We start from the raw sequence: 12,258 nt of genomic DNA, 5'->3' as shown, positions 1-12,258 counted from the left end.
CGTCCCCCCCACTCAAACACCCCCCCTCGCCTCCAGGTTTTCTGATGACTGAGAGGGCTGGGCGGAGGACCTGTACAACAGGTGCCAGAGGAAGGCAGGACCTCCAGACCCCGGGAGGGGGGGAGAGTTACGAAGGGCTCCGCGTTGGACCCCTGTTTCCCCCCAACCCCACCCTCCACACCGAGTCCGGCGCGTGCTGTGGCACGTGGGCAGCCCACGCCTCATTCCTCCTCCCCCCCCTTTGCAAAATCCACGGCCGTGTTGGCTCGGCGCGCCTTTTGCCTAAAGGCACATGCAAGACAGACGCCTCTCCTAACCACGCCCCGAGAACAATCTGCCCCCCCCCCACCGCCCGCGCGCCTTTCCTCTCCCAGCCCCCAAAGAACCTGTGATGCGGTTCTTTTCGCCCGTCGCCTCCTCGGTGTTGCAGCGTGAGGACGGAGCCAGCGAAAGGGAGGGAGGGGAGAAAGAGAGAGAGAGAGATAATAATAAAAAAAAGGGTGGGGGGGACGGAAGGGTTGGGGAGGCGGGGCTAAGCACCGAAGCAGCTCGGAGAGTTGGCGGGCAGGCTGCTTCTCTCCTTTTTCCCTTCTTTTAATTGACTCTCGGGGTTTTTTTCCCCTCTCTCTCGCTCTCTCCTACCCTTCTCCGCCCCGCTGGCATGCGAGGCGTTTGATTGGGGAGGGTGGGGTCGCTCAGTGACCACCGTGCAAAGCCTTTTTTATTTATTTATTTATTTATTTATTTTTTGCCCCCCCAAGCATCTTCGCCGTTCCTCGCTTCTCCAGGTTTTATGTTTCCGTGTAGCGGGAAAACTCGAGCTTAGAAAGAAAAGAATACCTGCGCGTATTTTTCGATATATATAAAAGGAAAAAGGAAGGAAGGAAGGAAAGAAAGAAAAGAGGAGCCGAAGAGCAGCGGCGGCGGTGCCGAGCCTTGCTCGCCAAGTATCCAGTGTATCCCTGCCTCCATCCCGCTCGGAGGAGTTTCTAAGGCAGTTGCCTCAGCTTCAGGTAAGACCTGGGTTGGTGGGTTGCATGTCCGGACAGCAGTGCCGTGTTTCGGGTGGGTGGGGAGCAAGCAAGGAAAAGTGGGGGGGGGGGGCAAAGAAAAAGAGCGCGAAACCAGAAAGTCGCCCCAGTCCTGGGAGTCGCTGCTTGCCCCTTTGCGGGGATATTTTATGAAGAAGTCTTCCTTCCCCGACGGGACGGGACGAGGTGGAAGAGAAGCATGCTTCATTCCCAGGCGGTTTCTGCATCGCGACGGGCGCACCCCAAAGCTCGGCTCTCCCTTCCTTCCTTCCTTCCTTTCTTCCTTCCCCTTTTGCCCAGCGCCGTCGGAATCGTCCCCCCAATTCCTCTTGGATTCTCGGGTCTTCATTTTAGTCTAAACGTGTTGCGATACTTTCCGTCGAGGCGACGAATCGATAAGTTTGCCTTCAGAAATCGTGGGCGCTCCATCAGTGGAGGTTTTTTTTTTTTTTTTTTAAGAAGAAGAAACTGGACAGCCACTTGTCTGAGCTTGTATAGGTTCTCCTGCTTGAGCGGGGGCGGGGGGTGGACTAGAAGACCTCCAAGGTCCCTTCCGGCTCTATTCTATATCCTAAGTTTGTGTGTGACACGGGGACCCGAGCCAACCTTTTGACCTGCTCCCCTCTTAAAAGACACTTCAAATTATCTGGGGAGTGGGGTGGGAGGGGGTGTTTTTCTTGCGTCCCGAAAGCGACGTGCCCTTTCCCCAACCTTTGGTTGCCAATTGTTCACCTTGCTGGTCTTTTTTTTAAGCTAAAAAAAAAAAAAACCCACCTCTGCCGCGCGCTTACTTCAGAGGAATTACGGTTGATTTCTAAATAACTGCTTTGGAATAAAGCAAGCTCGAGTTCCGATACTGGGCTGGCGACTTGCTCACCGGCCCCCGCTACTGAACTGGGAATTATGGCTGTGTAAACCTGCGTGGAAACGGCTTGTAAAGGCGAGAAAGGATGGTGGAATTTGTCGCCCGTGCGGTTTGTGCGAAGAGAGGTGCTGAATTCCGAAGAAGCTGAAAGACTGCTGCCAATTACGTTTGTTGTTGTTGATGTTGGGTTTTGCTTTTTTTTTTGGCTAAGAAATAGATAGAAAGGACAATCGTAGGTAGAATCGCAGCCCTTTATGTAAAACGGTGGTGGGGATGATGTAGCAGGGAAGAAACACACACACACACACACACACAACTCTGCCCCGTTGTGTATGATTCTGCCTCGCCTCCAGTTTCCACTTCAAGTTTATCCGGGCAACTCCAGATAGAGATATTAACTTTGCCAGGTACCAAATAGCAGCCTAATCACTTTTGCAAAAAAGCCAAGCCACTTGACAAGGCGATGTGTTTCAGGCTCACCTTTGGTTGTGTTATCATTAATTAGAATGAATAATAATAAAAGAAGAGAAGCTGAGTAACAATGGAAGGGTGGTTGAAGGAAAAAATCCAGAGAGGGTTTGCCGCCTTCCTCCAGAGATGATTATTTTTCTCCCTTGAAGTATAAAACTTGTTTATATTTTACAGAATCACAAAAAAAACCATCTATGTTCCAGCAAAGTAAGAGGGTGAGGTTGGTTTTTGTAGGCATGTGGTGGCTGAAAGTAGACTTGCAATAGGAATAAAGGCACATACTGTATGGGTTGTGTGGTGTGGTGTCTGTGCACAGCTGGCGTGCATGTTTCCCTACCAGCGTATTCAGTGCAAATGCTCCAACAACTTTTACTATATGCCAACATGTGTTGTGTTTTCTGAATTTAAAATTCTCTCTTTCCAATGGTGGTGGTTAGGTTTTTGTGTCAGGAACAACATAATGCAGCACGTTGCTTATTACTTATCCTAGACCGAAGCAGCTTGCTCACTAAACAACAAATGATGAGGGTGCAGCTTGCATAATGAACAGGGAGCGTTAACATCTTACATACTGATTTTCACTTACGGTAAATGAATGCAGGACTGTGGTTGGCAATTCAGTATTTGCGATGATCATTATGCTACCGTGACATTTCAGAATCATGAAAATGTATTTTCTTTTTATTTATTTATTTTTGGATTCCTTTTTAAACCATCAGACTTCTGAGACAGTTGTAGGCTCTATATTACAGTATTAAAACCATTTTAAAATACTAATTGTGGCAAAGTAATTTGTACTAAGTTAGGCATAATGTGCAGTTTATATACATTATATTCTTTCAAATCATAATCCAAAAATACATTGGATTCATTGTCCCCTTTTTGAAAAAAAAGAAGTGAAAACTATGTACTCTTAACTATTAATATAGATATACATATAACTTGAACAACAGTTGCACGATTGCAGCAATTTAAAAATTAAATAAATGGATTTTACAGATACAACTCTGACCTGTAAAAATCTGGACCATAACAAAAATGGCAGCAAATATATATTTTTATTTAATTGTAGCCCAGATTTGGTGGCCCTTCTGTGAAACAAACTGGACTGTTTTAAAACACATGTTACATTGCGAAAAATCTGTTTTGTCTCACTTGGAATGATTGATAGATAGAATAATCTATCTCATGCTTGGAATAATTTCAAATGCTGCCTTCACTGTAACTTTGCTTGTATCATTTTTAGCCGGTATATTTTATCTGCAAACTTTTGTCGCTCATCATGGATACAACTTATTTAACTTTTCTTTTAAAAAAAGTTGAAACACTTTTTGCTTTTTACAATTGGTATCGACTTCTGTCGTGTTCAAAGATTGCTGTAGGTTTTTTAAGGACAGTAGCAGCTGTGAAGTATGTGTATATGTTGTGAATGAGATTATTTCTATAATCAAAGCTGCTTTCACACTACAGCTGATAAGGAATAGTGCTGTTCCCAATCAACAAGGCTTATTTTACATAAATGCTACTAAGCAGGTGTGTTATTATGACTATTATTCTAAGCAGAGTCTCCTAGAAGAATACCACTGAAATGATTGCCAAAGCTGTGTGCTTAAATAGTTGATAACCACTTTTAGAAACAAGAAAGTTGTATTCCTTAAGTATCTACTTTTCTAAAACATGGTGGGAAATATGTTGCTTTTCAAAATGTAATAGTACAGGGCACAGTAGAGCAATATAAATGATAATAATTGTCCATGGCATAGACAGCAAGACTCAATTTGATCTGGTGGTTAAAATGCTGGATTAGAAACAGGGAAACCTGAGTTCTAACCCTACCCAAAAACCAGCCAAGTTACCTTGGATGACTAGTTCCTATTGCTTTAGCAAGAAGGCAATGGTAAACCACTTAAAAAAAACTAACTGCATGGGCTGTGTAGCTGCTAGAAACCAACTCTGACTCCACCCCAGACCCACAGAATGAGGTATAGTGTGGTGCTGCCACATATCCACTTTTGATTTATTTTGATTTGCAGAATGGTTGTTTCAAGAGAACAGTAACTCAGTAGTGGGACACTACATTACAAGGTGTATTAGACCAATGATGTGACACAGTGGCTAAATTTGGTCAATATATTAAAACTTTTTAAAAGGAATATGACTAATGGGATAGGCCAATAATTTGGATGGGTAGTGTGGCTGTTTGATTTTGTATTTATTGTATGGGGCAGGTCTATTATTTGTTTGTTCGTTTGTTTGGTACGTAGGGATGCCCATTTTAGAGTGGGCGAGTCACAACAGAAGTGCAAAATGTGAGGTTTCTGGGTCACATGTTGCCATTGAAAGTTGTGAGTCTGGTCAGTGGAGATCTGTGCAGGAAAAGAAGCAATGGATGGAAACTTATCAAGGAGAGAAGCAACCTGGAGCTAAGGATTTCCTGTCAGAACAATTAGTCAGTGGAACAACTTGCCTCCAGAAGTTGTTGATACTCCAACCCTGTAAGTTTTTAAAAAGAGATTGGGCAAACCAATGGAATAGGGTTTTCTGCCTGAGCAGGAGGTTGTACTAGAAGACCTCCAAGATCCCTTCCAACTCTGTTATTCTATTATCTCCAAAAGCTGAATTTTTAAAGGTGTTAAAGGGGAAATTATTAAATATATGTGTTTAGAGCAGTCATATAAACATTTAATTTTAGTTGCATGTAACAAGTTACATTGGAAATAACTTTCATACAGGTATCTTGATTTTGGAGTGCAGCGTTTGGCAAAAAAATTTTTTAAGGCTTATTTCACCTTCAATGATATATATTAGCTGAACCTTTTCAGCAATGAGTGCTGAAACAGGAGTGCACGCTCGATGGGGGGGAGTGCCGGAAACTGGGCAAGCAGCTCCCCGGCATGGATGTGCATGCTGGGCATCTGAGCTTTTGTTTTCCGGCATGCCGGTCATCTGGTCTTCCAGTTTCTGATGAGCATGCGCACACGAATACCAGCTGGCCAGAATGCTTGTGCGCTCCAGAACTTGGAAGAGCAACAGGTGATGGCTGGCATGCCTGGAGAGATGGCTCTGTGTGCCACTTCCAGCACGCATGCCATAGGTTTGCCATCACAGATATATATTCTGGATTAAGATCTAGTACATTGTGTATCAGATTGTTATGAGTTTCTTTATATCATAAATAAAATAAACTAGTTTTGGGCATTATGTAAACACAGCAAGTAAAAGAATCTTAGATGTTACTGTTAAAGTGTAAACATTTCAAATTTGTTTTAAAAAATAATCTTTAAACCTAATTAACACAAATAAATAATATTCAGTAGCATAGGTAAACTGATCACTTTAAGCAATTTATTTATTGATGCTTTATCCTAACAAAATGAGACAGTGGCCTGTAGAAACTTATGTATTTGTATGTCCATGCATGCACAGCTTCTCAATTTTTTAAAAAAATAAGACTCAAAAGTCTTCTACCAAGCATATCACAAGCTTGACTGGACTAAACCTCCATGTTTACTTTTTCATTACACCCATAACTGTGAACAGTAGTCTGAAGTAGTTGCTAAATTAGGAGTAACTGTATCTGCTATTATTCTGTATTTTAAGCATTTTGTAAATAATGGAAAATTGAATCCTAAACCAGCAAATAAATTTCTGTTGATTTGTCCTAAGCCAAAAAACCAAAAACTATTAATGGAAAATAAACGTTCATAGTAACTGGTCCAAGTCAACATATCCAAGAAGGACAACATCTACAAGTTTGCTTAAATTATTAAAAAGGAATTGCTCATGGCTGAATATAAATGGAAGAAGTACTTATTGGTGCTGCAGTTTTTGAAATTCTAAAACCAACAAGCAGACATGTTTAGGCCTTAGACAAGAAAAACAAAACAAAATTTATTCAAAGAAGCAGTGCATTTTAAAAAAAGTATTAAAATAAACTTTCCTGTTATTACTGAACACAGGAGTCCTAAATTTCCCAGAAGTCCTAAATTTCCAGAACTTAGTTCTTTCTCAAAGCCCAGAAAAGCCTTTTTTGAGGCCATGAAAATAGCAATGAATTTGTTATAAATTCAAATATTCCATTTATAATAATTTTAGGATATAGAAGCTTATTATCTGATGATTTGCCATTCACCATAACATCAGTTAAAGTTTTGATGGTTCACGTAATTCTTTAAATTCTTCATTTTTCCTCCATTGCCTTAGTTTACTTCCTGTCTTAAGAATTTAACCATTGAAAACTCTGTAACTGTTAACTTAAAATTCAGCCTGATTTTGCCCTTTAGATAAATTTGAATTGCATGTAAAATACATTGTAGTGGATAGAACAGGAGAACTGTATAAGATAAAAATGAATCTATGTTTGAGTGCAATAATTACCACTACTACTTACTATTCTTATCACACTTCTAATTTGAAACATGCTTTTGAGTTTTATTCTTCTTGCCCTAACTATAATCCTTGAAAATAGGTGCGATACGCACATTTGATAAATTGGGTGTTATGACTGAGAAAATAACTTGCTCAAAGCCATGACAAATAATGATTCAGTCCCACATTTTACAGACTCCAATCAAAGTCTCTAAGATAGTGCTTCTCAATTGCTAATGAGATTATTTGGTCTCTGCAAATGATAGACTCTGCAAATTTATCTTTGTTTACAAATACTGCACTTCTTAATTTGCTGTGTGTATATATGGATTCACATGTATGTTTCATGATACTAAAACAAGATTGAAGTGAATGATTTTTTTAAAAAAAATATTCCAGGGATTTATTTTCTATCTTGTGCAATATTGTTTGCAGAGAAGAGCAACAAAGATGATTAGGGGAGCTGGAGGCTAAAACATATAAAGAACGGTTGCAGGAATTGGGAGTGTCTAGTTGAATGAAAAGAAGGACTAGGAGTGACATGATAGCAGTGTTCCAATATCTCAGGGGCTGCCACAAAGAAGAGGGAGTCAAGCTATTCTCCAAAGCACCTGACGGTAGAACAAGAAGCAATGGGTGGAAACTAATCAAGGAGAAAAGCAACCTAGAACTAAGGAAAAATTTCCTGACAGTGAGAACAATTAATCAGTGGAATGACTTTGCTCCAGAAATTGTGGGTACTCCAACACTGGAGGTTTTAAGAAGAGATTATGTGAAATGGTATAGGACAGTGATGGCTAACCTTTTCCAGACCAAGTGCCCGGCCCCGTGCATGTGCGCCCCACACCTCCCCCACCTGCACACATAGCCCCCTGCTCACAGCCCCCCGCACATGCACAGCAGAGACCTGAAGATTGAAGGTGCGCACGCATGTGTGGCGGAGCTGAACTGGGGTGACGGCTCGCATGCTCACAGGCAGGGCGTTGTGTGCCACCTCTGGCACGCTTGCCATAGGTTCGCCATCACAGATATAGGATTTCCTGCTTGAGCAGAGGGTTGGACTAGGAGACCTCCAGGGTCCTTTCCAATTCTGTTATTCTAAGGCAGTGTTCAGCCAGGCATTCAAAGAATATAATTTATGGTACATTCTGATCCATGTTAATATGGAACCTGTTTTTGTTTTGTTTTTTTATTTAAAATCATTTAAATTACTTGTACACGAGAAATTGGCTCTTTTGTTCTACATGGCCGGTATGAATTTATTGTTACATGTATTTATGATACATATGACTAAGTCTTTTTCATACAGTAACTGTTTGGTTCCATACAGTAACTTCAAAAAGGGAGACCCTAGCCTAGTTGAAAATTACAGACGAATCTCTTTATGTTGTGTCACCTGCAAAGTTATGGAATCAATCATTAACCAATCTATTACCCTACACCTAGAGACAAACAACCTACTTTCTAACAAACAATTCGGTTTCAGAAAAAAATTATCCTGTAATCTACAACTACTATATTGCAAAAACATATGGTCTACACATCTCGATCAGGGCAAAGCAATAGACGCAGTTTACGTAGACTTCTGTAAAGCTTTTGATTCAGTGGTATGTGACAAATTACTTCTAAAACTAAAACCCTATGGCATTTCTGGACTCCTACATAAATGGATAGCTGCCTTCCTGTCAAACAGACAAGTGATCAAAATAGGAAGCGCTCTATCAAATCCTGTATATGTTAATAGCGGTGTTCCCCAAGGCAGTGTCTTAAGTCCAACACTCTTCATACTTTACATAAATGACCTTTGTGATCATATTAAAAACAACTGTGTTCTCTTCACTGATGATATTAAACTATTGAACACCACCGACAATGCAACTACCCTTCAAAAAGACCTTGACTATGTGTCAGATTGGTCTAACAAGTGACAACTTCAAATATCAACCAACAAATGCTCTGTCTTGCACATTGGCAAAAAAATAAATAAAACATAAAATACAAATTAGATGGACATGACCTTGTAGATGACCCTCACTCTGTCAAGGATCTTGGAGCACTCATTTCTAATGATCTAAGTGCCCGAGCCCACTGTAACAACATTGCCAAAAGGCATTAAGAGTTGTTAACCTAATCTTGCGTAGCTTCTTCTCTGGTAATGTTGTACTACTAACTAAAGCATACAAAACATTTGCTAGACCAATTCTTGAATACAGCTCATCTGTCTGGAACCTGCACTGCATATCGGACATAAATACAATCAAGAGAGTCCAGAGATATTTCACGAGAAGAGTCCTCCATTCCTCTAACCGCAATAAAATACCTTATGCCACCAGACTTCAAATTTTGGGCTTAGACAACTTAGAACTACGCCGACTTCTGTCTGACCTAAGCATAGTACATAAAATTATCTGCCACAATGTACTTCCTGTCAGTGACTACTTCAGCTTCAACCGCAACAATACACGAGCAAATAATAGATACAAACTCAAGGTAAACCGCTCCAAACTTCAGTAACAGAATAGTCAATGCCTGGAATGCGCTACCTGACTCTGTAGTTTCTTCCCCAAACTCCCCAAACTTTAACATTAAACTGTCTACTGTTGACCTCACCCCATTCCTAAGAGGTCTATAAGGGGCATGCATAAGTACACCAGCGTGCCTACCGTCCCTGTCCTAATATTCCTTTTTACTTACTCTTTTCATGTATTCAAATTATGTTTATACTTTTACCTGTTATATATGCTTGACAAAATAAACTTATGACTTATGACTTATGTTTGTGTTGACTTTGTCCTATCTTGTGCAAAGGACAGTTTTCAGTTCTGTGTTAACAATAACTCTTATTGCAATTCTACTTTAATGTCTTCAATTTTTTTAAACATTTGGATGACTTTAGCATTCCCACTAGTAACAGGTCTTGTTTAACAGACCTTTTGTTTTGCATTTTAAAGGGTAGAGCCTCATTCAAGTATGCATATTATGTCCTTTTCCGGATCAACATTTATTACAGATGGTATACCATTATTGCCCATTGCTGAAAGCTTGTGTACACGTTTTCCTTTCTATATGTAACTGTCTCTTGATTTGGAGTTTTTTAAGCACCTATATCTTTTTTGAAGAGGCAGAGCAGAATTTATTTTCTACTTAGAAGCACTGTGGGGCAAGTGAGTCTGCAACATTGGCTGGAATCCGATACTTCTTGTCTTGGCTTTTTCTGGCTCCAGTCGGTTCCTCAATAACATCAGTTGTAACATTAAGCAATAAATCTGGAATTAGAATGTACACAAGTGAAAGCTTATCAAGATAACATTTCCAATGTCTCTTCCTAAATCTATTTACATCACATTTTGGTGCCCTAAACTGCATTTATAAATCCAGGTCAGAAGAAATTTGGGGGAAACACTTTACTTAATTATAAGATTTTCAAGGAGCTTTTACTATGAGTTCGTGTGAGATGAAACCTGTGTTAAAGTTTAAATAGGTGCAGTCAAATGTAAACACAAAGTTGCTACTACATTAAGTACGTCTACTCATGTAATAGTTCCATCTCTTTTGACTTTCTTAGAGCAGTGCTTCATAGTCATATGAACAGAAACTGCAAGTATTTTGTTTTATGCAATTTTCTTTATATCTATGCAGAGGGATGTGAAACAAGTGATAATGCAGAGAGGATCCAAATTAGAACTGGCCTGTACATTGACATTTTCTAAAGTTGGAAAGACGGCTTTCGTGGTATTTCCTAAATGCTGCTTGTTGTATAGTTAGTGTACTTATTCTCAGCTATATGTGCTTAAATAATTGTAATATATCATAACAGAGGCAGTCTAGTTTACAGTGTGGATCTGTGACTGGGAGTTAAAACCGGGACAATATAATTATTGTTATTTTCTTCAGTAGTATTTATAGCTCTAATTCTGTTTGTTTAGTACAAGGTGATACTTTGGGAAGTACATGTTTCTATTAATTATGGTGAAGAGGAAAGGTTACCCATGTTATTTTAAAAAATCATTTCTGCTTGTAAATTGTTCCTAGCTGCCTTGAGAGATTAATTTTGCTAATTTATTTCAGATTACTTTTTTGCCTAATAATATGGCAGAGTATCACACATAAATTTTTTAGTAAATAAATAATTTGCAGGTCAAAAGGGACAGGGTGTTTTTCCTTTAAAATCCATTCAGTTGTGCCATAATAAATTAGTATATTATTCTGAAAAAGAAATGTCAGAAATTGTTGTGACTGATTTGTTTGTTTCCATTTTGGGAAATCTTGGTCGAAGCAGCTTACAAGCTATTTTAATGCATTTTATGATCCTTTTTTCAATAATATTGGGTAACAAGATTTAAATATACTGCTTATTTACTTTGAAATAAATCTGGCTGTGATCAGTGAAGTTTATCACACATTTCTTAAGACGACTGTAGAAAGATTGCACTCTTTTTCTTTGTTAGATAGTACGATAAACACAAATAAAAGGAAGCATGTGAGATCCCTCAATGCTAATTTTCAATTATAATGTCAAATTGCTAGAAGCACAAGCTTTGCAGTTATTTGTACTGATAAATAGAAATGTAAACATAAATATCTTGCCACTGCTGTTTAATTGATTTAGTAACAGAATTACTTTTAGCAACTATGCCTAATTCATCTAAATGTGTAATATGATAATACATTAATCACTTTTCATCATTTAATACTTTTATCCTAAACCAAACATGCACCAATAGTTCTTATGGCTTTTTACTTTTAATTCTCTGCCTTGGTATAATACCAAAATGGTAAGAGTTAAAACCAAACTGAGAGTGAGAAATGCCATTTTCTCTTGTATTATTTATTCCATGTTATAATTTTAATCTAGTATTTTATTCAGTTATTCGATTTATAAAGCTTTCCACTTAAACATGTGACTCTGGATGGCTTGCAAGCATTAAAAACCACAGAAACTTACAACATAAAATCCCTACACCCAAGGACTCTAGTCACAAAACAAAAAAACAAAACAAAACACATTGTTAACAACAGATGTCATCTATCCACTTGATTCAAATGCCTGGGGAAATTTGCCTAATAACATTAAGATTTCAGTTCTGTATCTGAGATTTTGCATATCTGAGATTTTGTCTAATATAACCTTGTACCATAGTTCTTCTAAGTCAGGGGTGTCAAACTCGTGATGACACGTCATCATGTGATGTATCACAACTTTTCCCCCTTCACTAAAACAGGGGTGTGGATGGCCAGCATGTGACGCATCCGGCCCATGGGCCGCAAGTTTGACACCATTGTTCTAAATCATTACACTCAAATTCGGTGTAGTGCTTTAGGTCCTGACCTAGTAACCAGGAGACTGAGTTCTAGTACCAACTCAGACTGACTGGGCAAACCATTCTCTCAGCCCAATTCACTTCACAGGATTGTAGTTGTGGGGTAAATAGGAGGAGATAGGAGTATTATATATGTTTGCAACCTTGAGTTAATGATAAAGTAATAAAGGCGGGATAGGAATCTAATAAACAAATAAAATAT

General features: G+C 39.2%; 1 protein-coding gene across 3 annotated transcripts in view; it reads left to right on the top strand.

The window, feature by feature from the left end:
* The first annotated feature begins 271 nt into the window (after window positions 1–271).
* LOC117656314 (contactin-4) overlaps window positions 272–12,258 on the top strand; it is a 556,506-nt gene continuing 544,519 nt past the window's right edge. For 2 of the 3 annotated variants that reach the window (XM_087887915.1, XM_087887914.1), the window contains exon 1: window positions 272–1,013. The gene's annotated coding sequence lies outside the window, so the exon portion shown is untranslated. The remainder of the gene's footprint in view (window positions 1,014–12,258) is intronic. The other variant, XM_087887913.1, reaches the window with a different exon arrangement.

The sequence above is a fragment of the Pantherophis guttatus genome, chromosome 2 (genome assembly GCF_059756535.1).
Source record: "Pantherophis guttatus breed Tessera chromosome 2, ASM5975653v1, whole genome shotgun sequence".
NCBI classification, from domain to species: domain Eukaryota; kingdom Metazoa; phylum Chordata; class Lepidosauria; order Squamata; family Colubridae; genus Pantherophis; species Pantherophis guttatus.
This window is presented reverse-complemented; position numbering and strand designations above follow the sequence as displayed.